The sequence below is a fragment of the Euwallacea similis genome, unplaced genomic scaffold (genome assembly GCF_039881205.1).
Source record: "Euwallacea similis isolate ESF13 unplaced genomic scaffold, ESF131.1 scaffold_48, whole genome shotgun sequence".
NCBI classification, from domain to species: domain Eukaryota; kingdom Metazoa; phylum Arthropoda; class Insecta; order Coleoptera; family Curculionidae; genus Euwallacea; species Euwallacea similis.
The window spans coordinates 21,897-47,612 of record NW_027098673.1 but is presented as its reverse complement, the minus strand read 5'-3'; the positions used below and the strand labels follow the sequence as shown (position 1 = coordinate 47,612).

Below are 25,716 nucleotides of genomic sequence, written 5' to 3'. Positions count from 1 at the left end.
GGCTGAAGTTGTGTGGAATTCACCTCGAACCAACAGAGGCTACAGTCTCTAGCAAGCAGGAGTACCTTACCCACTAAAACCTCGGGTATAGATTCCTCCTTGACCGACTTGGAACCGTCCTGAACTAATGAAGAACTAGATTCTCTTTAAATTGAATTATTAGAAGATGATGGTGAATATGGTTACGTTTTTGAAGTAGATATCAAATATCCTAAAAGTTTCCGTGAAACACGAAATGAGTTACACTTTTTAACTGAAAATATTTGTCTACCTGATTCTAAGCATAAAAAGTGAATCTGTTATTTGAATCATGGAGAAAAATATGTCATTTATTATCGAAATCTTAAACAGGCTCTGGAGAATAGCCCCCAGCTGTAGAGTAATTAGTGTTAAGAGTGTAATAGATTCTACGTCATCATTTAACTGCATTTAATTTCCTCAACATGGATTCTGAACGCGATTAAGACTCCTATTCGACATACATACAGGGTTATTCACGCTATACGGCGCGGAATATTATGGCTAAAATACGAGGCTTTCAAAAGGTTTCACTTTTGGGCTATACGGGGATCTATTATGGCTATTTTAAAAAATTATTTTCATATTATACAGGGTGTCCCAAAAGCCCTAAAAGTATCAAAGTTGTGTTTTTTAAATGAAACCCTCTGTATATTATTGCATTTTTGGATTCTCCGATCAAAATAAGTGTCTATTTTAATAAGGTTTACTATACCAAAAACTTAAGGTTTTTTAAATCATTTGAATTTGATCAAAATTTGACCTAATTTTTATGTTTTAAACACTTAAGAAGTATTTAAGTTATAAGGCTTGAAAGAATTGTACCTCATTCCCCGAGATTAAAAAGAGGAATAATGAATGGTATAGGTTCTGTCTTTAACGTGATTACGGGAAATCTTGATGCATCCGATGGGGATAGATATGATCAACTTATCAGTCCTCTGGAAGAAAACCAAAGAAAATTACAAACAGGAATTTTAAATCAAAGGTCATTATCCATCACCGAAATAGAAACATTTAATCAGACATTGAAACAATTATTTCAAAATGATAAATTAATTGAAGATAAGATAAACAAGATTTTACCATATGTAAAAGACGTTATAGATGTTAGAAATTGCGTATTTTTGAAAGAATTAATTGGTGAAATAATAAACATGTATGAAGTAATCGCTTCAATATTGCAGGATATAGAAAACTCGCTAATATTCGCTAAGCTCAAAACGATACGCCCTAGTGTAATAAAACCAAAAGATCTTTATACAGAATTAATAAACCTGCAAAGTCAGTTAGGATCAAATCAATTACCACTTGCTGTAACTTTTGAAAATATTCCTTTATTTGAAAAAATAATCGATTTAGGATGTTTCATTTTGAATAACAAAATTATATATATTTTACATATTCCCATAGTTAACAACCAGGATTTTAAATATTTTCATTTGTATGCATTTCCAATTTACATAAAAGGTCTGTTTAAGGTTGTTGTACCGCAAAATAAGTTTTTATTAATTAGTCAATTACACTACGCATATTACGAGAAAGGATGCTAACACATAAAACCAGAACTCTACTTGTATCCTAAAGAAAGCCCTATAGAAATTCAGGACAATGCCCCATGTAAAGTCAAGCTGCTTAGTATAAATACAGCCCCGACGACCTGTAAGCAAACCCATCAGGACAAGAATTTATAATAAATAGTTTAAGCAGCCGTACGTCGGGGTTCATTAGAAGCTCGTTCCTTTAATTATCAAGTAGTCTTTAAGTTGATTTTAATAAAATTGAAAAATAAGTTTTTAGTGTTGTGAAGTTTTTTTAAAAAAAGCTGTTTCGGTTCCACGAAACATAACTAATGCTAGCGAAGGTGCTCACTATGCTTTCTTTATAATATATAGTATATCATGCCAATGTAAAATTATTAATTCATTAATTCGTTAGTTATTGCCAAGTACTTAGACTAGTATTAAGTTGTATTACTCTACGCCACTTTAAGATCGTGTCAAAGCTGTATCAATTCATACTTGCTGTTCGTCCTAATGTGTCGTGTAGTGTAAACCATTATAATTTCTTAATAAAGTTTCACTGTTTTTTTAAAACCCATTTCAAAGAGAGCTTCTTTTAATTCGCTCTTAAATGAGCAGGAATTTCAGAATATTTACGACCCATTTTTAAAATTAACTCGCTATCTGTGAATGTGAATACTACTCAGATATCACAAATACTTTGTTTAATCTATCTGGACGAATTTTACAAAAAAGAAATAGAGAAATAGCAAATATTTTGTTGGGCGAGTCAAGTGGACGAATAATTTCGCTCCGCATTATAAATTCGAAAGCATTATTATGCCCCAAGAAATGTTGATAAATATTTTGATTTTCTCCTAATTTAACAAAAACTTAATAATTTAATTGCAAACAGATTTATTTTACATTAGACGAGGCTTCTGTCTTTATTATGATTGATTTTTTAAAAATAGCTTAAGTGGACGAATAATTAATCTCGCGACTGTATTAATAAAGTGGTTTGAATGAATTGAAAAATGACTTGAAAATAATTGAATGAGGCCATACAGTTAAGGTGAAACTTTAATAGTTAACATGTAGCTGTCAGGAGGAGCATAATATTATTCCCACAAAATATGTACTGTAAGCTCACTCAATGCCAATTTTATACACTGGACAGTGTGGTCGGAATTGGTCTGTTTTAAGACAGAAAACCTATTTCCCAATTAGATGAAACAAATTCGACTTAGATGTCATGGGTTCGATTTCTGAGAAATATTTAGTGGTAAAGATCACCTGACGATATTGTCACTGCCAACCAGGATATAGGATGTTTTTCAATTTTCACTCATTTTGAAAACTGCCTATAACTTTTTTGTTTCATTGAATATTGCAGTTGTTATTGCGGAATTTGCGGTTATTAGACCGTCGCGAGCGGGGCACCGGCGTTGTCCGAGCCAATCTTGCTCCTGCCTTGTCGACCACACTTACCCTTTCCCCAATGGTATTTGAGGAGTCATTCCCTTCGCCTCTTAAAGAATCGAAGAAAGCTTATTTACTGCTTCTTAAATTATCTTAGGCCATTCTTTACTGTATACGAATTTATTAATGACAGAAAAAAATTATCGTATATAATGTGTTTGCCAAGGAGTACCACCTAAGTTTTTCTAAAAGATCCCTTAACGGTATTTTTACAGCTTAACCTAGGAAACTTTAGAAGTTAACCGAATTACAAGGAAGAAAAATATTTCTCTAAGCCACTCTACAACCTAAGACTAATTGTACAATGCCGTTCTTATGCTAGGTAAACTACAACTAACCTGTGTGTCTCTTCTCTGTTGCCAGATATAGCACTAACACTCCCGAACTCACTGTTTTACGGCATGTCGACTGTGAACTTGCGAAGGATTCGTCGTGAGATCAACAAGTCGGGATCAGATACTTCCTCCGGGATTTCCGCTCGGCCCTCCGGGAACCACTTCACAGATTCATTTACGGGAGGCACGTAACGAATAAGAAGACACGTGAGTCGGTAGTTGAGAACCAAGAGCAAGGTCTTAAGACGCGGGGGTGCAAGATTGCAAGAGAGCTCTGCCTCATGTTGCAAATTCTTAAATACACCATCAATTGGAGAACAACCATAGGCATACATAAACTATGGGGTAGTTATTGGTCCAATAACTATTGGCTGCGTTAAAGCGTAACGTTTGGGAGGCATTATTTGGCCTTTTTTTTGGGTCTTTCGGTAATCGTGATTGCACCCTGGTACTAGTTCCTACAGAGAAGCCGCTGGAAATTCCACCATTTATCTCGTTTATTATCCAAGAATAATGAGTGAAAAAACCCTGTGCTTGGCGGAAGTTACTCTCGAACTAGTGACGCTCATAGGCGTATCACGAGGATGCTGGACCCGAAGATTACACGTTTTTAATTCTAAATTATTCTATGCGTAACTACCTTAAATTAACAAGAATTTACATTAAAGTCCTGAAAAACACTAGACGGTACCCTGTAGCGAATATTTTTCTTTAGCTTTTATAAAAATTACAATTATTTAAGACCTATAGATTCTCTGGCAGGTATATCCACAACATCCTGTAAACATATTTTTAAGGCATTTTTTCGAGTGCAATCCAATGGCTTACTTAGATTTTCTTCTATAGTCGATTTTATAAAAAATACATAATTTTCTTTTTTTTTAATGAAAATCATAGTTGGCTATGTATTTAAAAAATGACCATGTTGAGATTAAATTAAACCAGATATGCCCACTGTTCTTCTAGAAGGACGCTTTACACATCACTATTTACATTGTTCTAGCATTAAATTAGATAGTTTCCTATAGATGGCAGCACTCTTTTATCTTCTTTTTAAACATAAACTATTATTCTACTGTAAAATACCCTATTGATTTGGTGGTTTTTGTGTAATGTTTAGTATTTAAAAAGTGATAATGGATGTTTACTGCGACTTCAGGATTGTAGGGTAAGTTTATTCTGAAGTTTTGCTCTAGATTTGCACTAAATGTTGTTAAATTATAAGAAATACTATTTACAAATAATTGTCATAAAGTTCTATTGAATTTTCTAGTTTACGAAGTTATAGTTCTACATGGGTATAATTATGGGTGTCTTTGTAAAAGGACAGTGAGCTAATACAAATACATTTTTAGGGGAGCGACGTTTGCAGATCTTCTTTCGATAATAGAGGAAAACGAAGAAAATTATGAAACTCTAATTGATGTTTCAATTATGGTGCCTATTAATTCGGGCGATGTGATAACTGATGAAGATTCAGGCGATGAATATATCGTTGATGTCAATAATTTACCGGATTTGCAATTTCGAGCTCTAGCTGAACTATTTGAATATCAGAACTTGGACGAAGACGACGAATGGGAAGATGAAGATAAAATCCCACTATCTGAACTCCGCTATACACTTTTATCAAAAAATCATTATGATGAAATAAAGAAAAGGCAATATAAGTGAGAGAAACGTGATATAGAAAATGTGGATCTTGATGTTGAGTGACCTAACTTCTCATTGCCTTCTAATAATTTATCTCCAATACAGCTATTTGAAAATTTTTTGGATAAGAAAATAATCGATATGTTTATTACTTGCACAAATAAATATGCAGTTAGTAAAAACAAGCACTCCTATGTTACCACAGAAGAAATTAAAGTTTTTATTGGAATTTTGCTGTTGAGCGGCTATATTTCAATTTCAAGAAGAATGTTTTAGAAAATTTCTCCAGATTGTCATAATACCATATTTTGTCCAACATACATTGTTACGATAATAATCTAGACAAAAACGACAAATTTGCCAAGGTTCGGCCCTTCTTTGATAAAATGAACATTCGGTTTCTAAATTTCGCTCCTGTTGACCAGTTTCACTGTGTCGATGAAGTTATGCCTTATTTCGGTAAACACAGTTGTAAACAATTCATACGAGGCAAGCCACTGAGATACGGGTATAAACTATGGATAGGAGTTTCTGCTAGTGGTTATATCCTGTAGTATGAACTATATCAAGGTGCAATATCTGAGATAAAGAATTGCTACAAGAACTTAGGTTTGAGACCCTCTGTTGTTTTAGAGTACACTGATATTAATCTTTCGAAATGTGAACTTTCAGACAGTATTTATTTTGATAATTTTTTACTACATTACCTTTAATTAGTGTACTTACAGAAAAAGGCGTAAAATTCACGGGTATGATAAGGAAAAATCGACTGGGGAATTGTCAGTTGGCTTCTGATGCTGAACTAAAAAAATATTGTGGAAACTACGATTTGAGAACAACTAGTTACAACTCTATAGTAGTTGTTAAATGGTCTGATAACAATATGGTCCACACGGCTTCAAACTTTTATGGTGTATTCCCTTTACATCAAGTTTCACGCTATTCACAGAAAGAAAGAAAGATATTACCAGTGAAGCAGCCACACAGCATAAAAAACTATAACACTAATATGGGAGGTGTAGATCGAAGTGACCAAAATATTAGTTTATACCGAATAAGCATTAGGGGTAAAAATGGTACTTTCCTCTCATAACTTATTTTCTTGATGCTGCAGAATAAAATACATGGCAACTTCATCGCAAAGAAGGAGGCAAGCTAGGCCATTTGGCTTTTCGCAGAAATGTTGCAACAATTCTGATTCAAAGTAACAAAAAAGATAAAGGAATCAATCTGTGCAAAAGGTTTCATAGACCTTCAGCCTTGGAAAATGTGGAGTCAAGATATGACAGATTAGATCATCTAATTGAAGAACAAGACAGACAAACGCGATGTAGAATATGTCATAAGAAGGTTTCTTCAAAGTGCCGCAAATGTAAAGTAGCTCTTCATGTGCGCTGTTTTGTAACATACCACACACTATCGTAAATGTTTTACTGTTTTAAATATAATATGTGCTATTTTACAGTGTTTCGTGTAATAAAATACTAAAAACAAGATAGTGATTTAGTTTGATATTAATTTGCTGTGTGTATGCCCACTGTCCTTTTAAAAGGATGTCTATTGTTTATTTATTAGCTACAATAACATTTTTTTTCTACTTAATTTTATGTCAATAGGCTTTATAATATCAAACAGTTCATTTAAAAATTTTTTTAAAATGCTGGGCGCATCTGGGTTAAAGATTAATAATTTTAGATAATTTTAAATAATTTTGCATTAAACATTTTTTTTCAATAATTTTAAATCTAATTAAAAAAATAATTGGCGAAGATGTTCAAATTAAACACCTCCCAGGTGAATATATAGTAAACATCTTTTACGCACAGAGTTACAGCTATTTAAAATATTAATTCAACTGGTCTAATAATTGCAAAAGCTTGCGTAGTAGCCTACTGCAATTCCTCTTTTATCACAATGGTTCTTCCCTTGAATATGATTTCTATTTAAAAAAAATTGTATTTCTGATAAAATGGAAAAACTATATAAAAATCTGAGTGAGCTACTGTGTTGCACTTAAAAAAGTGCTTTAAGAATATATTTATAGAATTGAGATATTCTTTGAAATAAAAATATTATGGGCAATTTTCGAAATGACCGAAAATTGAAAAATGCCCTAAATCTTTGTTAGCAATAACGTAGAAAATATCATCAGCCGGTTTTTACCATTAAACATTTCTCAGAAATCGAGCCCATGACATCTAAGCCGATTTTCTCTATATAATTGGAAAATCGGTTTTCTCTGTTAAAACAGATTAATTCCTACCACATTGTACAGGATACCTCTTATGTCAGTTGCCATTGTAGTTGTAAAGGATATGTGGTTTTTACAATCCTGTACTCGATTTTTATGAAACCAAGCTCAGACAGTGGTAAAAAAGTTGTCGCCATCCTGGTTTAATTTGATACATGATGTGTTTTTTAAAACTCTGCAATTGTAAACCCCTCCTTGTATTTCCTTTATCGAGCAAAATATTGATAAAGTAAATATGAATTTTAATTCTAGTTTTTGTCACAATAAATTATAATTACGATTTTTTTAATGGGACATCCTATACAAGGTGTCCCTGAACAGTGACATAATTCAACCACATGTTCTACCTACTTTATGTTAACAAAAATATATCGAAAGGCATGTTATTTTCAATATGCAGGGTGTGCGTGAAAAGTTAGTTCCGGAGGATGGTTTTTTTATTCATATTTTCGAAACGTTTGGAGATATATTAATGAAACTTTGCGCTTCCTTATAATTTTTTGCGTGCTCTTTCCTAATATGTGTCTATAAATATATTGCCACATTTTTCCAGGGGTGGAAAACTCAAAGGGGCTGGGTAACGCTTAAAATGTCATGTTACATGTGGCATACAGTATGTTGCAGCTTAGGACAATCCGCTAACCACAGATTCCTTGAGCGAAAATAATTAATCTTTTCGTATACGATTTTTTCCTTTGGCGTTTCATTCTCACTATACAGATAGTTGAATTTGTTAAAAAAATTATTTTGGTAATAACATCAGTGTTTCTTGACATATTCTAATGAAATGTTGGAGTGATACACAGTTCGATAAGGCGCACTTTTCCTATAATTTGGGTAAACAAATTTGAAACCAGAGTGGGAAAAATGGGGGGTCATGGATACATTACCGCCCCCCCCCCCTCCTTCCAACTTTTTTGAGCACGCCAATGGTGAACGTGTTTAATTTTTTAAACTAAATGTTCTTCTATCTTAATTATCTATACCCTAGTAAAATTTGAATTTACCGCTTATTTTAGAAGATATTCCAACTTATTGCCTCTCAATACATGACACCCATTTTTCTCTTACATCGAAAACGTATCTTCAAATTTTTGCATCACATATGTCTACTAGATTTTCCAATATAATGCAACATACATTTTGTACAGAAATAAATGATAGATACGTTTCAGATATAAACGAAAAATGGGTACCATGTATTCAAAAGTAATATGCTGGAATATCTTCTAAAGTAAACGGTAAGTTAAAATCTTTCAAGAATAAAAAAATTAAGATAAAGGAACATTTGCGCACAAAATCGTAAAAAATAGATGTTTGATTGCATGAAAATTGCGCCCTGTATGTGTAGAACTGAAGCAAATATTATATTTTTGGTTCCATTTATTAACTGATGAAGGTAGTTACCCTCACTTTGCAACTAAACAGTTAGAAATGAAACTAGTTTAAGCGGCGCAGGTATCAATTACTATAATTTTAAAATGTCCCTTTAATATTACGAAAAAAACTGGTCAGTCGCTTGAAAATATGTCAAATTATAAAAAATTAAAAAAAATATAAGGATAAAAATCAATCTGAAAAATTTATTTTCAAAGCGAGCAAAATCATCACAAATAAGACAGACACCCTGTAGAAGTTCGACCATTTTTGTTATCTCGGAATGTAAAAGAGATGCAAAAAAGTTAAATACAGGGTGTTTTAGGAGGAGATGTACAAACTTCAACATGTTATTCTTCATTTAATTGTAAGAAAAAAACTTCCTATAAACATAAGTTCGAAAAGGCATTGTTTAGGATATATAGGGCGATAAAAGTTCATTTTGAACATTATTTTTTTAAGTACATATTTCAAAAACGGTTGTTGGTATTTTAAAGAAAATTGGTTGAGGAAAACTTGACATTAAAAGACATTTTTCGCAATGAAAGTAAATAAAATCTGTAAAGAGCGGTGTGCAATTGCTACAATCAAACAGACAAAAAAAAGATGGGGCGCTACTATTTTTTAAATAAAATTTCTTTATTTTTTAAATCTCCAACCATTTTGCTGGAACAAAGGTCTCTTAAGGATTTATCGTAAAGTGTATCGTTTTCGAGATATAATTTATATCAATTAATCAATAATAATTTATTATCTACGTGATATCTAAAGCTTTATTTCTGGAAAACGACACACTTTACTATAAATCCTTAAGAGACCTACATTTTTGAAAAATCTTAGAGGATTTAAAAAATAAGGAAATCGTGTTTAAAAAAAAAATGGCGCCCCATTTTTTATGCCTGATTCTGGCAATTGGTAGTACGTGCGCCATTGGTTACAAATTTTATTTACTTTCATTGCAAAACATGTCTTTTAATGACGCGTCCTCCTCGGCCAAATTTCTTAAGAATATCAAAAACCATTTGTGGAAATGCATTCTTAAAAAAAATCATTTTCAAAATTAACTTCTAAACGAAGTCTTTCCGGACTTATTGTTGTGGATACGTCTGCCACAAAATCTACAAGTCTTAACTAATCCTTTACTTTTACCAGAAGTTGAAGGAAAAATACTCGCTACAGTGTACCGCCTAGGGTTTCCCATAATATAGTTGTTGAAATTATAATGCGACACTGCTTGTACTTTGAATGTTTTGTTTCTGCTTGCCTTTTGTTCATGTTGCAAGAATTTAGCGATTTTCTGGGGTCTTTCTAAGAAGGGCCATATGCGAACTCATCTGGTATGGATCCGTAATTTATGATGTCAGACTGGGGTAGTCCTTGGTGAAAGTTCTTTCTTGTTGCTTGCACATGTGTTTTGTCTAATTTTTAAGAACCTTAATTAGCAGGTCAATTGCATTGGCCTGGTTTTTTAGTTTTTGTAAGTTAGTTCATTCTTCTCACTCGTACCATAAGGATCTACTCAATAAAATTCTCACTACTCTCTAGAAGTGTATGTTTCTCGTTCTCTACGGAGACTCAAAATACCTCAACAATAACGAATTTCCTTATCAAATAACAGTATAGTTAGACTGTTAGAACCGGGAAATTCGATTATAGTGTAAATTCCTGTTAATTTAATGTAGTTATATATAGGATAATTTAGAATTAAAACGTGCAATTGTCGGGTACAGCATCTTCGTGATACGCCTATGAGCGTCACTAGTCTAAGATTCACTTCCGCCAAACACAGGATTTTTCCATCCATTATCCTTGGATAAGAGATGAGCTAAGTGGTGGAATTCCCAGTGGCTTTTCTGACGGGATTAGTACTAAGATGCAATCACGATTACCAAAAAACACAAAAAGGTCAAATCGTGCCTCTCAAACGTTATGATTTAACGCGGCCAATAGTTATTTATCCAATAACTACCCTATAGTCTAAGTACACTTATGGTCGTTCTCAAGTAGATTAAGTATTTAAGAACTCGCAACATAGGATAGACGCTCTCTTGCAATCTTGCACCCCGTGTCTTAAGACCTTGCTTTTAATTCTTAACCACCAATTCATGTGTCCTCTTACTCGTTAAAAAGTGCCTCTCGTAAATTAATCTGTGAAGTGGTTCTCGGAGGGTCGAACAGAAATCCCAGAGGAAGTACTGATCCCGACTGGTTGGTCTTATAATTGATTCTTCGGAAGTTCGTAGTCGACACGCCTTAAACAGTAAGTTCGGGAAGTGTTCGTGCAACATCCGGCAACAGAAAAGAAACACACAGGTTAGTTGTAGTTGACCTAACATAAGAACGGCCCCCATTATACAATTGACCTTAAGTTGTAGAATGTCCTAGAGAGAACTTTCTTTCTTGTAATCTGGTTAGAGTCCAAAGTTTCCTAGATTAATCTGTAAAAGTACTGTTAGGGGATTTTTTAGAAAAAACTTAGGTGGTACTCCTTGGCAAACAAAGATTATACACGATAAATTTTTTCTTTCGTAAATAAATTCGTTATACAGTAAAAGAATGGCCAACGATAATTCAAGACGCAACAAGAAGACTTTCTTCGATTCGTTAAGAGGCGAAGGGGATGATTCCTCCGAGTATCACTGAAGAAAAGGTAAGTGTGGCCGGTAGGCAGAGGCAGGAATGGCCTGGACGACACCGGTGCCCCGCCCGCGATGGTCATGTGAACTCAGGTTCCACAATATTATGTTCATAGGAACTTTTTTGCTTAGAATTAAAAGTAAAATAACATGTCGAAGTTTGTACATCTCCTCCTGAAACGCCCTTTATAAAATGTTCTAGACTGAAATACTTACAATTAGTAATTGTTTGCTTCTTTGGTTAAAATTGACGGGGAAATTCAATATCTGTAGAAAAGCGACATATAGCATATAGTGTATCCAGCTTAAGAATGGTTGCACGTCACAAGTGACGTAATTTCATTGTTAATGGACCATATAGAACAACACCATGCGTCGTTATGAAAATTTAAATTTCGCACCATAAATTATGTTGGCAAAATATTCCGACGTTGCTGTTACTCAAACATCATTTTGCGATTTGTTTGTTTGAAGTTTTATCGCTGTGTTTACATTTCAAATTTCTTGAATTTTAAAAAAATTTCTGGGTTTTTACCAATTTTCAAAACTGTTTTAAGAACAAAAACGTTGTGCAACTTATAGATGTCGAAGGAAGCTTTAAATAAAATTACTCCTGAAATATGGCAAAATACCATCAAACACACGGAACATGTAATTCAAGAATGGTACGAAAAGGAACATGTCTTGAATGAGGTTAGTTCAGGTCAGTTAATAATCAACGTTAAAGAGGATAGTGAAGAAGAAAGTGACCTTTTTGATGCAGAATGAATAATTATTTTTTACACTTTAATGTTTAGTCTTAGCAAGACTTTCCTGTAATGCTGGGTATGATTATATTGTAAAAATGATTAATTTACATTTTTATCTAGTAAGCTACTAGTACTACACTGAATACACTGAATACGCTGAAAACACTTTTAAGCAAAATATTTTCGACTAGTTAAAAGTTTAAAGTTGATAATGCCGTAAGATATACATATATTCAGGTATATTATTTACAAGTTGGCAATGCAGCGGATTTTCACCGCAATGACGTGCAACCATTCTTACGCTGGACATACTTGTCAGGATTATGTATGCGTGCATTTACTGATTGAGATGTCGGTAATAGAGTAGCATGCACCTGGAACGAACGGGTTCGTACTGCGTTATAGTTTCCGGTGGACACGCAGAAAGGATCAGTATTCAATCCGACAGAGAAACTAATCCAGTAGATTAAATAAACGCTTTTCCTACTAAACCACTTTATTTTGCACAGAGTTAAGGTTTGCACTAATTCTCACAGCTTGGTATCACTAATACTAAGGGCGATGTTGTGATACTTTACCCCGAGAGAGTTCAGGGCAGAAGAATCAAGTTGAAAGAGAGCTATTTCGGGGTTGTTTTCCCTTTTTAAAGGCTAACAACTCTTTTGGTTCGTCTTTCTCTGTTACCCAAGTGATATAATAGAAATTAGTCCTGATATGATCATCATCTTTGCAACAAGACCTATTTAATCACAATTAGGTTTGACCAAAGTTCTAAGTTCTATTTGACTTTTGCTTTTGGCACGTTGGTACGTTATCAGTCATATGATTTCCCTTCAGTATAAATGATTTTAAGCCTTTTAATCAGACACACTTAATATTCTTCTTCTCGCTAGTTAAGTTCTCAGTAGTTACCTTCGTGTAAAGTAATTTTGAATAAAGACATTTCTAAAAGAAAGTTCGTAAGTCAAATTACATCACTGGCACAGTCGGTAGGAACCTCAAAAACCAGAAAATCTTCAATTTTGGAAGTTCCACTTCAGCACTTCTGAAGAAACAAAAAAAAAGGAGGGGCTGGCCATTGGTTTCAACCAATAACTGGCGATCGGCCTACCAATTTGGAGGAAATTCAGTAAGTGATATTTCCTTTCCCATTTTTTTGTAATATTGAAATATGTATTTTGTCCTCGATGTTATTCACTTTTAATGTCTAATGTTGCAGATTTTTTAAGTAATAGCTTATCAAATTTATCATTATATGAATGTTTTAACGAAAAAAGTAATCAAACATACAATATGGCGACAATAGCCGCAAACTAAAGAAATTGCTTTAACTTTAAGACCATTTGTGGGAACTCCGGAACACCTTGAATATTTTATTTGATCCGTTGATATATATTATCATAGGTATTATGTAAATTGAATTGATGTGTTTAAAGGAATTCATTTTTGCTTTAATACAAGCAAAAATTATTAGAGAAGCTGGAAATTTTCTTATATGTAAATCTGATTTCACTACTTGGGAATTAATTAAACCCGCTTTAAGTCAAAAATTCGGAGATAGAATTTCAAGAAACGTTCTCTCACAACAATTAGCTTTCATGACTAGAAATAGGAATGAGAATCCTTTAGATTTTATAGATAGGCTAAGAGAACTAATTTCTAGAATTACTCTAAAAATTAATTTCGAATCAGATTTATCACAAGCTACAAAAATAGCTTTAATCCAACATATTGAACTAACTGCTGTCACTATACAAGGTGTTTCCAAAATGTGGGCAATATCTCGGACATGAAAAGTATTCGTGAAAAGATTGTACTTACGCTTATAAGTTTATTTCCAAAAACTTATCCCTATGGAAAAACAACCCTTCAAAATTTTATGGCGAAAACGGTATTTTCTAAATAACTTTTCTTCCAGTTGATGAAATTTAATGAACTTCGGGTCACATGTGTATCATACCAAGGATAATAAGATAGGATCTAACATTTCTTTCTACATATTCAGGGGGGTAGAAGGGAAGCTACCCTCAACTTCTTTACCCCTAAACTTTTAAGACCTTGGGTTTTTTTAACCGTAACGTGGTTTATTAGATTTCTAGCGTATCGAAGAAAAAAAAGGTACTTTTGGTTGATGCACGAAAACTGAACTATTTTCCTGAAAGACAGCATTTTGTAAAAGGATATATTTTACAACAGTCAAATTTTACAAACAAAATTATAAAAAAATGGAAAACAAATTTGAATATTCATAATAATTCAACATGACTGCCATTAACTCTCACACATTTTTGAGCTCCACGTGTGGAAGACTGTTGCACTCCCCATAATATTATACCTGGACATTATTTCTAATTTGGTGACAATAAAAACGTATTTTTTCTAATAATTCTTCTCTGTTCTCTACTGGAGTGGCATATACTAAAATTTTTAAATGTCCCCACAAGTAAAAGTCCAAAGGATTTAGATCTGGAGATCGAGGCGGCCAAGTAACAGGACCTTCACGACCTATCCACCGATTTGCAAAAACATTATCTAAATATCTTCGTACTTCAACACTGAAATGTGAAGGAGCACCATCATGCATGAACCACTTATTACCACGGGTTTCAAGAGGAACTTCTTCTAATAAAGCGGGTAGTGAATTTTGAAGGAAACCCAAATAATGTAGTTCATCCAACCACATTGGCAATACGAATGGACCAATTAGAAATTGTCCCAAAATTCCTGCCCAAATATTAATTGAAGAGACGAAAAGTGAGTCCAATACCGTGCGGAGTCGTGCTAGTGCGATCAGTACAAAACAATTTTTTATTAGTTTCGCGATAAAGAATATAAACTATCTCTATACAGCCTAATTAACAAGCAACAAGCAGAGCTAACACAGGAATAGTTCAATCCCACCCACATAATGGACCCTGAGAGCTCCCAGGAGTCCGAATCAGACAGATTACAGGATGAGGAGTTTAAAAAAGCAAGAACAAGGAAAAGGGGCAGGAAACCCAATGCCACCCTACCAATTCTAACCCTACATCCCCCGCACAACAGACCAAAAGGCCAGCATTTGAGGCATCAGCACAAGTTTCCACTTCCACAGCAACACATTCCAGAACAACATCAACAACAAGCATGAAACAACAGCAAAGGTTTCCAACTTTTACTCACTCTTTCACAGTTTATGTACCGCCAACTACTACCAGGATCCAACTGGCACTCAAGTGGGAGGAAACAAACGCAGACAATACAGACATCATTATAAAAAAGGATACTTGCTTTCTAATAAAGACAAACTGTAGAAAACTGTAGACTGTAAACTGTAGAAAAAGCAACAAAAACATTGACAGTCCTAAAACAGCACAACAAAATAACGGAATTCAAAATCAATCGAACTTCCAACACATCACAACGCCAATGGAACAAAAACTCCAACAGACAATTCACACTCTCTTACTCAGTGGTGGCCACAGGGGTAAACCTCGACATATCCGACGAGATGTTCCTAAACCAATTGAAGAAACGTAACTTACAGATCAGATTCTGCAAGCGAATCATGTCAAGGGAAAGAGGCACACCAACATCAATGATGAGGTTGATAACGGGTGATCTTAAAACCTTCGAACAATTGATGAACGACAGAGCCATACAATTTCTGGGACGCATCTTCAGGATTGTAGAAAGCAAACCACCAGCTCCTCTCCCCGCTCCATGTAGCAAATGCAACACATTCAGCCATAAGACTGAGGACTGCAAACAGCCCTTGAGATGCAACAAGTGTCAGAGATCACACATCACGGCAGCCTGTACATCGTCACTCCCAATCCGATGCGCCACCTGCAAATCCAACGACCATGCAGCTTGGAGCATGAAGTGCCCAAAAAGACCCATGACTCTAATCGAGGGTATTCTAAATGTCAAAATTAAGTGCCTCAACAGGAAAACAGCCGAGATGTCAAAAGAAACGACGACACAAAGTCGAATTCACTCACCTATAACAACTCATGACTTCATAATAAATAAATAATAAAGTCGAATCAACAAAACCACCAATACAAATAGGGAAGAATTGCTTAAAAAACTTCATAAAAAATTCATAGACGATTTCGAAATAGACTCCTCGGTTGTTTTCTTTGGCTCATGTATGTGTATGTCGGGGTAACATTAGGAACGTTTTCTATATTTAGCGTTGTATTATTTTATAGAAAAAGCAAAAGTAGAAAAGCAAACGAACGAATTCACTACTACTCGACCGCTCTTTCGCCCTTATATCTCTTAACTACTTGTTCTTGATTCCTTTCTTAACTTTCCCCGATCGGGTGGTCCTTAAGACCCAAGGGGAGTACCTGCTAATCCCTGTTTTCCATGGACAAATCCCATACGTGGGCACTTAATTATGTCGGTAGTAGTGACCTCGTTTGACAATGCTTTATCTTCAAGATGGCTTTGTCAGCCTGCCCCTCATCCATTATCGGTTCTAATGGTACAATTCTAACTTAAGGACTAATAAATCTCCGACATATATATTAATGTTTGACTTGCAGTCACCCAAAACAAATTCCCTAACTGAACCTATAGAACAGCTCAAACAAACAATTACAAATCTAGAACATTCAACTTGAAAATACTCTATGCCAACATCAACGGAATAAACCATAAGAAACATCTCATTTATAATTATATAGAACGCAATGACACTGACTGCGGCATGTTTGTAGAAACAAAAACCAAACTGAGACTGACACCGACATATAGAGACTGGTAATATACTATATGTAAGCATGGCAATACCATTAACAACGCCAGAGGTGGTGCCTTGACCCTGATGCATCCGAAAATAAAACTGGGTAAAGCAAACCCCCCAGCCCCTAATAATCCCCTGAATGACTGCCTACACTTCACCGTTCCCTACCTGAATAACTTCATCCATATTTTTCTAGTATACATACACCTCCACTCTCATATAGAACAAAATATACTAACGAAGACATGCCTATACAAATATTCGATAATTATAGGAGACTTCAACCTCAACTAAAACAAAACGTCTTATTTGAACAAATTCGTAACAAATTCGGATTTTGTAAAACAACATACATCCCCCACATTCCTTATGCCGAGGAATCCAGACTTAACACCAGACGTACTTCTTCATACAAGTAACCTTACAAATAATATAAACAACGTACAATTAACAAACGAACTTGGTTCGGATCACTTAGCAATAACATTTAACATCGAGCTTAGGCAGACTCAAACAATTCCCCAGAAGAACAAAGCACATAAACTAGACCTCAACAAAACAGACACAGATAAAGTACGGAAACTCGTACACGAACACATACAATCACAAACAGAACTCACCTCAATAGGAAATGTACAAAATCAAATCTCACTAGCAATAGAAAAATTTACCCCACGACAAAAAATTCCTTCTACCAACACTCCCTACCCAAATTTATCTTAAGACTGATCAACAAACAAAAGAGAACTATATAGACTTTACACAACAACTCAAAACCATGAACTAAAAAAGGAACTCAACAGTCTTAACCGAAATATTAAATATCTGATATATTAATTTAGACAGGAGAAATGGTTAGAGACCTGCCAGGAAATTGAACGGGTCAAAGGGAAAACATACTGGCAAAAAAAAACTATCACATTACAAAAAAACTAATAACAGTGGTACAATAGAGGAAAACGGAACAGAACAGCACACGGATCAGAATAAAACCGACGCATTTGCTAGACATTTTCAGAAAGCCTTTTCAACCTCAAACAACCCTAACTTTGATATACACAACTGGATGAGAGTAAATGACTGGTACGACAGTTACTTCATTGACGAGGCAAAATGCACATATCAACCAATTACGAATGTAGAATATGACGAAGCACTTACACATATGAAAAATACAGCACCAGGCAAAGACAATATTAAAATTAAAGTATTAAAGATCCCGACTCCACAGACCCACGAAACCATACTGGATTTGCTCAACAACTGCATTGCGACAAACACAATTCCAGAGACATGGAAAAGGGGAATTATTATTCCAATTCCAAAAAGCGAATTGGACAATACGCGAACAAAAAACTACAGACCAATTACATGACTACCAGTGTTGAGTAAAGTATTCGAACATATTATGAAGAACAGACTTCAAAAACTGATCGGACAACACATACCGACTTATCAATTTGGCTTTAAACGGAAGCATTCGACAATACACCCACTCTTTGTACTAATTAACAATATACAAACAACACACCTCTCCAACAACAAATCAGCCTGTTTGATTATGGACATAAACAAAGCATTTGACAGTGTCTGGCACAAAGGACTCCTATACAAACTGCACCAACTTAAAACACCAAAATACTTACTATACACAATTAAGAACCTACTGGAAAACAGACAATTGGAAGTACGAATTGACAACACTCTATCCTTTCCTTTTTCCCCCGAACAAGGACTCCCGCAAGGGTCACCACTTTCACCTTTCCTTTACAACATATACTGCCATGACAAATACAATGAAAACAGACGGGACAAAAAATACTTCGATAAAACTGCGTATGTGCTACAATATGCGGACGACACGGCACTCGTTGTACACGATAGAAATATAAAAAAGCCGCAGCCAAACTTCAAACAATAACAGACTAAACGATAGAATGGTTTTACAGATGGAGATTAATACCGAACGCCACAAAGAATCAATTATTACTACCACACCATCGAATTAAAGATAACTCCTTAACAATTCTAATGGACGGACACAACGGTACCAAAACAAGACGTAAAATACTTAAGAATAACTCTAGACCAGAAACTGAAATTTACAAAACAGGCACAGAACATAAGAACCGAAATTATTAAAAGAACTAAATACTTCAGAGTACTTACGTACAACGACAGAGGAATAAGTACTGCAACAGCAACCAAAATATACAAATCCATTTGTAGACCGCTACTCGACTACGGACATATTTTGAGGGTAAGTGCTTCTAACAAGATGAAAAAGCACATACAAACCACAGAACAAATTGCACTTCGACTAATAACAAAAATTAAACAGCCCCCATAACCCCCTACACAACCCTTCAAACGAATACCTGTACGAAAAGATACAAATGACACAAATAACTGAGAAACTGACGCTACTACAAACAAAATGGAAAAATAAATTTACACAACTGGACTATACTGAGTCCTCTTTCACTCATAATATCAGATGGACAATCCCGATATACCTTCCCATATCCCCTTCGATATTCCAGAATCCACATTACTGGAATATCTTAATAATTAAAGGAATTCATTCCTTCGGGTTTTTGCCTCTTTCTTATATTGATACTGGCTAAATTAAGAGTACTCCTGGTGACACAGATTATGACAAGCATGTAGCATAGGTATAATTAAGCTGTATAATACAATTAATTATAAAATTAATCTATTGCACGGGCAGAAAGACCACAACGGTCGATAGCCTATTTCATAATGAAATAAAGATGTTATATATAGTATATTAATTGAATTGAATTGGTGCTGATATTTGCCAATAACAGTGGAATGAGGGTTTTCAGCGGACCAAGTGTGTAAGTTGTGCGAATTAATTATGTCGTTTCTGATAAATCCTTCTTCGTTAGTGAACAAAATATTTCCGATAAAGTTATTGTTATTCGTGTGTTGTTGTAACATCCAGTTTGCGAATTCTAATCGACGTGGAAGATCATCATGATCATCATGAACTTTTTGAACATGATACGAATGCAACAGTTGCTCTTTAAGAACGTTAAATACCGTCTTCTCAGAGGTAACAAATTGGCTTGCTAATTTTCTAACGCTAGTTGAAGGATTTTCAAATACGACATCTAATATGTTTTCTTCCAACGCCGGTCTACGAACAGTTCTTTGGACTCCGGCGTTGGTAGCGACTTTAGCAACTTTTCCTACAATACATTGTTAGGTCCAAATTTGGCGCGTGTACGTGGTTGGGTCGATTCACCCCTTTCGATACGATAACCGTGAATTGCGTAGATCGTGGACTGGATTGATCGATTATGAAGGACCACCCTGAGTTCGCAGTCTCAGAAACACTGTTTTCGCGTATAAAAGAAACTAAACCTTCTTAACTTAACAAAGGTTTATTGGTAACATTGCAAATACCTTTTAGGTTAGGTTTACGAGCACCAGATTAGTAGTGAGGTTCTTCAACAGAAAACCTAGCAGGAAGGACCGAACGTTTAACCTAAAAATTAGGAAGAAAGAAGGTGGGTTGCCCCACAGATTTGACATAAAAAGATTGAACCATTAAGATTATAGTGGATTCCCTCGACTGATCACCAACGACGGAGGGGCCAGAGATATAGACAAGGAACTTTACCAAAAACTGGTATCGAAAGTTGGATTATTGCTCACATTCATGGATAGGAAAGATAGATTTTTCACTGGAGTAGTCGGATTCAAAAGAACTTAAGTTAAGGGCAAAAAGATAGCAAGGTAGTACTTTGTAGTTTTATCGAAGGACAGTGGTTTATTTATTTCCTCTTAGCAAAAAGAATAAGATTTATAAGGGAAGCAAAGAGGAAGCTCACTAGATAGATACATGGAACTTTGGCAAGAGAGAAGTAGGAAATTACGAGAACAGCAAAAGTGAAAATGATCGAACAAGCTGACTGGGGCCCAGTAAAGGGAAAAAGAAAAGGGCCAAAGTATTTTTTCACAAGGAAGGAGGTACTGAGATTTGGAGGATTGCAAGTAAGTGGATTATTACGAGATTGCTTTTTTGTGTTAAGAAGAATAGGAATTTGCTTGTAGTTAATAAGTAATTTGTGAGTTTAATTTTGAAAGTTAATTAAGAATTTCCTAGTTTCTAGTTATTTTGATGTATCAGAAGGATATTTGATTAATTTAAAAGGAAATATGTGAAAAATTGTACCATAACTTATGGATTATTGTGGAATTGAAATTTGAGAAAGTAGAGTATTTAATTAGAGGATGGTATTATTATAAAGTATATAGTAAATTTATTTTGAATTTGTAACAGCACAGTAGATAGAGTGTTTGATTGATATTTGGAAATGTATGGTGAAATGTTCACCATTATAAGAATTATTTGGCTTATTTGAAATAATTGTTTTAAAAGATAAGATAACAGGGGGTATTATAAATTGAAGATTATAAACATAGGGAAAGTATATTATTTTTAAATTAGTAGATATTGTAGGAATTGTGAATTACATTATGATTATTATTTAAGTGTTAGGGATAAAGATGTAGTAATTTAGGATAGAAAGTAAATTGTATTTTTTAGATGATTTGAATATTTATATAAGATAGGAAAGCATAGTGTGAAGGTACAGGAATTATGTATTTGAAATTGTCGATGCATATGTTAGGTAAAGTAATTCGGTTAAGACATTAGGGGTATTCATAGTAAGTTTAAGTAGGTAGGGACATAGGAAAGGACTTTTTAGGCAATTTTTCTTTTGAGGGAGGGGATGTAGGTGGAAAAATGTAACAGAAACATGCATATAGAATGCAAAACTTGAGAGACATTGGAAAAGATAGAAATTAGAAGTAAATGGTGGGTGCGAAAGAAGAGGAGGGATTTAAACATAAGAATAGGACATTATTTATTATATGGAAAGATAACTTGGGCATATGTAAGAAAATAGGAAGGAATGTATATTACAAAAGTAGAATTTGCCAGTAGGTCATTTAAGTATTTATAATTAATAAGAAAGTAAAGATTATTTCTTGTGAATTTCAAGGATAAGAGTAAGAAAGTACATGTATTTCAGAGCGAAGTAATTAGAGCTTTTAGAAGGAACAAATGAATATGTAATATGTATATTAAAATTAGTGATATTTATAAGGGTATTAGGTAACTTGTGAGAAACATGTTTGGAGGGATAGAATAAGGGAAGTTGCATTATTATATTTTATTAGTGTTAGTATGTAGTCATTAGATATGTGTCAGCTAGGAGCTTCTTAAAATTGTAGAGGAACTTTAGGGCCTAGAAAAGCCATTTGAGGAATTTTTCCCGAAGGATATTTGGAAAAAAGTCTGTTTTTAAGCAATACTTGGGGATCCTTGGACAAAATGGTGAACGAAATTTATTCACCGAAATTGTGAGGTTTTAGAAAGGATGTAACTGGAACTAAGGAAGACGAACTTGGGAGATTTAGCAAAGGGGAAAATTTGAAAGAGGCTTAGGAAGGGCCGGAACTGGTGAAGGGAGATAAGATTTATTCTGAAAGATGAGGAAAACTGGAAAAAGACTTGGAAGAAAAAAGCATTTCCAGCAGTGGACAAGTCAAGTGAGAAGTAGAGATTGGAGCACGGGGGTGCAGTATTCATTGGAGAAGAGAAGAGATAAGAAAAAAGGTGGATAACAGGGTCGGTTTATTTTGAGGAGAGTTTGAATATAGTGGGCAAAGTGATAGGATGAATTTGAACGATTTTTAAAGGAATGGTCTTAATTGTTTTTAAATTAAGATATTATGTATATAGGATAATTTTTGTGAATGTAACATTAATAGAGAATAAGAGAGACAGAGGAGGGTAGGCTGAAGGGGCCTTTTTAGGATGCCCCACATAATTTGCACACAAGTGGGCCACGTGTGCAAATTATGGGGGTAAAATTAAACTGGCACTACTAGTAGGTACTTTTACGGTTTTAAAGGATTTATTAGAACTGGGAAAGTTGAAACAAAGAGAGGTAGGGAATTTGCTCGTATGCTTTTCCAAGTTTGTACTATATTTTATGAGTGATTGATTAGTATTTTATATTGTGTTTTTTTGCAGTAGTAGATTATTAATGTAGTCTACATACTGTATGGGTGAGATATAACTTGTATTATTTCAGAATTTTATTAGTGCTGTGGTGCATTATACACTCGAGAGTAGTTCACACCGAGAACCTGCACCGACAAGTGACACTCACAGGAGTGACAGTTGACGAGTAGCAGGGACGGAAATAGCGAAAGGGTTGGTTAGCTATATAAACCCAAACAGACCCTTAAAATCTCTCTTATATCTCTAATCTCTTATATCTCTGATCTCTTATACCTCTTATCTCATATACTCTTACTCTCAGCTCTCTCGAGGTAACGTACCACGATTATCACCCTCAGTATAGTATATACAGACTGTGATAATAAACGTAGCAATAGTTTTGTGTAAATAAAGATAGTCGAGCTGTATCAGCGCGTATTTTGTATCTACGACTAGTATCTTTGCCGGGTTAGAATACTGGTCCCTTCAGCGTGTCCGACTCGTAACGGGAGAATAGATCACCCCGTTAGCACCCACAACACGCCGCGTTACTCCGAACCCTATCGGTAAACGCAAACACCTACAAACCCGACAGTGCTTTAGTCTTGTGTGAAATAGACTATTAGGACGTAGGTTCTATTTTAATTGTACAGGGTATAGGGAAATAACTTTGTCAAATTTAACCGACGATCGAGAACATTATTTGGAACGAAGAGTTCTTTTGAACAGGAAAGAGAACTGTTTGTAAATTGAGGAATTATTATTTAGAATTAGAAAATTAGAACGGCTAATCGGAACTAACCAGGATTAGTATAGGAAGTAGAAAAGTAGCAAAGTTATTTCCCTAACACTGTACATTTATGGCGGGTATTTTATTCTTGGCGGGTTCCGATTGACGAATTTTAGGTTAGCATTAGCAGTCAGCTGAGGTAATTTACACGAGAGAAAAAGAAGATGAGAAGTAAGTCGCAATTCGATCATGTGATTTGGAATGACAGAGTAGAGTGAGGTTATATTAATTTATTTATTACTATTTTTAAGTTTGAAGATTTCGATTAAACTTTTAAGCTATTTTTTAAGAAAAGAAATGTAATTGTTTAAAACATTGATAATAATTGTGGAAAACGGGGTCCACTCATGTGAAAGTTGAAGTTTACCAGAACTTTGATACTTTTGAAGACATTGTCGAGAACTTGTGTGGGGTGATAATTGCACACTGTTCCAATTCGTTCCTTGGGGCTTTGATTATGTGTGTCGATTGTCTCGGAAGTAATTTTTTAAAACTGGGGACAAGAAGTAACCCATTGGTGTAAATTGGAATTGGTCGAAGGATTCCACATAACATTCTCGAAGATAAACTGAGGTTATACGAGCCATGGCTCCATCACCTCGGACATAACCCCATCGTACTTTGTCAGGGTGTGCGGATGAAGGTATTTGTGGAACACGTAATGGTGCTTTTCAAAGTATTTGAGGATTATTTGTATTTTAGATTTGCATAGTTTGAGAATTTGCACATTCCGAGCTATGAAAGTAGGTATTATGACCTTGGAGTGTTGGGAATGATGGATTCAGAAGATTATTATGTGTATTATGTGGTGTCTCATTGAACTAGGTGCAATGAATTGTCATTGTTTCAGATTCCGAAGGATGAAGTACTCGGAACACTTGCATTTGGTGATAGGTGCCAGGAGATAAGTCGAGGGGACAATGTCTTCAAGAAAGCATTGGAGGTTTGAAGCTTCTTAATTAATTTTGTGAGAAAACAGATGAAATGCATAGAGCAACTGAGAAAGGAAAAGGGAGAAATGGAAGGATCCAATGGTAGGTAAGTGATGAAAATAAGAAGTAGTGATAGGTCGAGGGATTTGAGAAGAAGAGTATTTTGTGAGGAACGAAAAGTGAATTGTACTTTTTCCTAGAAATTTGAGAGTCGAGTAGATGTGTAATTGGTACTCGTACAGTACAGTTTGTGATATTGTGTGGTTCTTTAGCATTGCTCATGGCTCGTGTAAGTAGAAATGGTGGATTGTTTTGAATTGTAAAAGGGGTTAAGGGATAAATAAATGAAAGCATTTGAAACTACATTGCAGGGTACTAGTTTTTTAATGAATTTAGTAAAAGTGCAATGAAACTTTTCGTTCCTAGTTAGGAAATGAGTGTATTTTCGATTTTATGATTATGAAATGTGTTATTTTTGATAAAAGATGAAATTTAAAATTGAAACAATTAATTTTCTATGGTTTATGTATTATTTAACTGATTTTTGATAACATTTTTGTTTGTAATTTACTAACTGGATATTATATTTATTAAATTTGTGACTTTTTTTGTATTACTTTTGATGACTCGAAAGAGTATTTGTCGAGGTGATACATTAGAGTGGTGGTATATTTGGTAACTGTATATTTTTTATTATTATTATTATTATTATTTTTTAAGAAGCTTTTAGAACTAAAAGAAGGGTGTTTCTTCTGACTGCAAGTAATAAAAGCAGAATTGAAGGATTTTGTGTGAGATTATTTCTAAACCTGTTACCCGATGAATAGGAAAGTGGTCTTTTGGGATTCGTGAGAGGATTGGGTTTATGCATTTTTGTCTTATTTTGTGGAAATGTAGTAACTTTTTATAGGTATTGTCTATATTTTTGGAAACATTCCCCGCAGTATTATGACTGATTTAGAGCTTGTAGTTTGTAAATTTAGTATATTTAGTATTTATTGATGAATATTATTGGTGTTTCTATGAATGAAGAAGAGATACATGGTCTGCATTATATTGAGAGATGAGTAAAGTGTTTCTAAAGACATGTACTCTTATTTATTTATAATTAGAGGATAGTTTAGATATTTAAAAAAAAGTGACACATTAAAGGGTGGTATATATTGATTATTAAATTGTATTGTGAGGGTCAGGATGCTGATTTGACTGT

General features: G+C 34.4%; 1 long non-coding RNA gene across 1 annotated transcript; it reads left to right on the top strand.

The window, feature by feature from the left end:
* The first annotated feature begins 20,034 nt into the window (after positions 1–20,034).
* Positions 20,035–25,292, top strand: LOC136418932 (uncharacterized). Its single transcript, XR_010753000.1, has 4 exons — positions 20,035–20,274; positions 20,327–20,503; positions 20,556–20,761; positions 24,425–25,292. It is a non-coding gene; the product is annotated as an uncharacterized lncRNA (long non-coding RNA).
* The last annotated feature ends 424 nt before the right edge of the window (positions 25,293–25,716 follow it).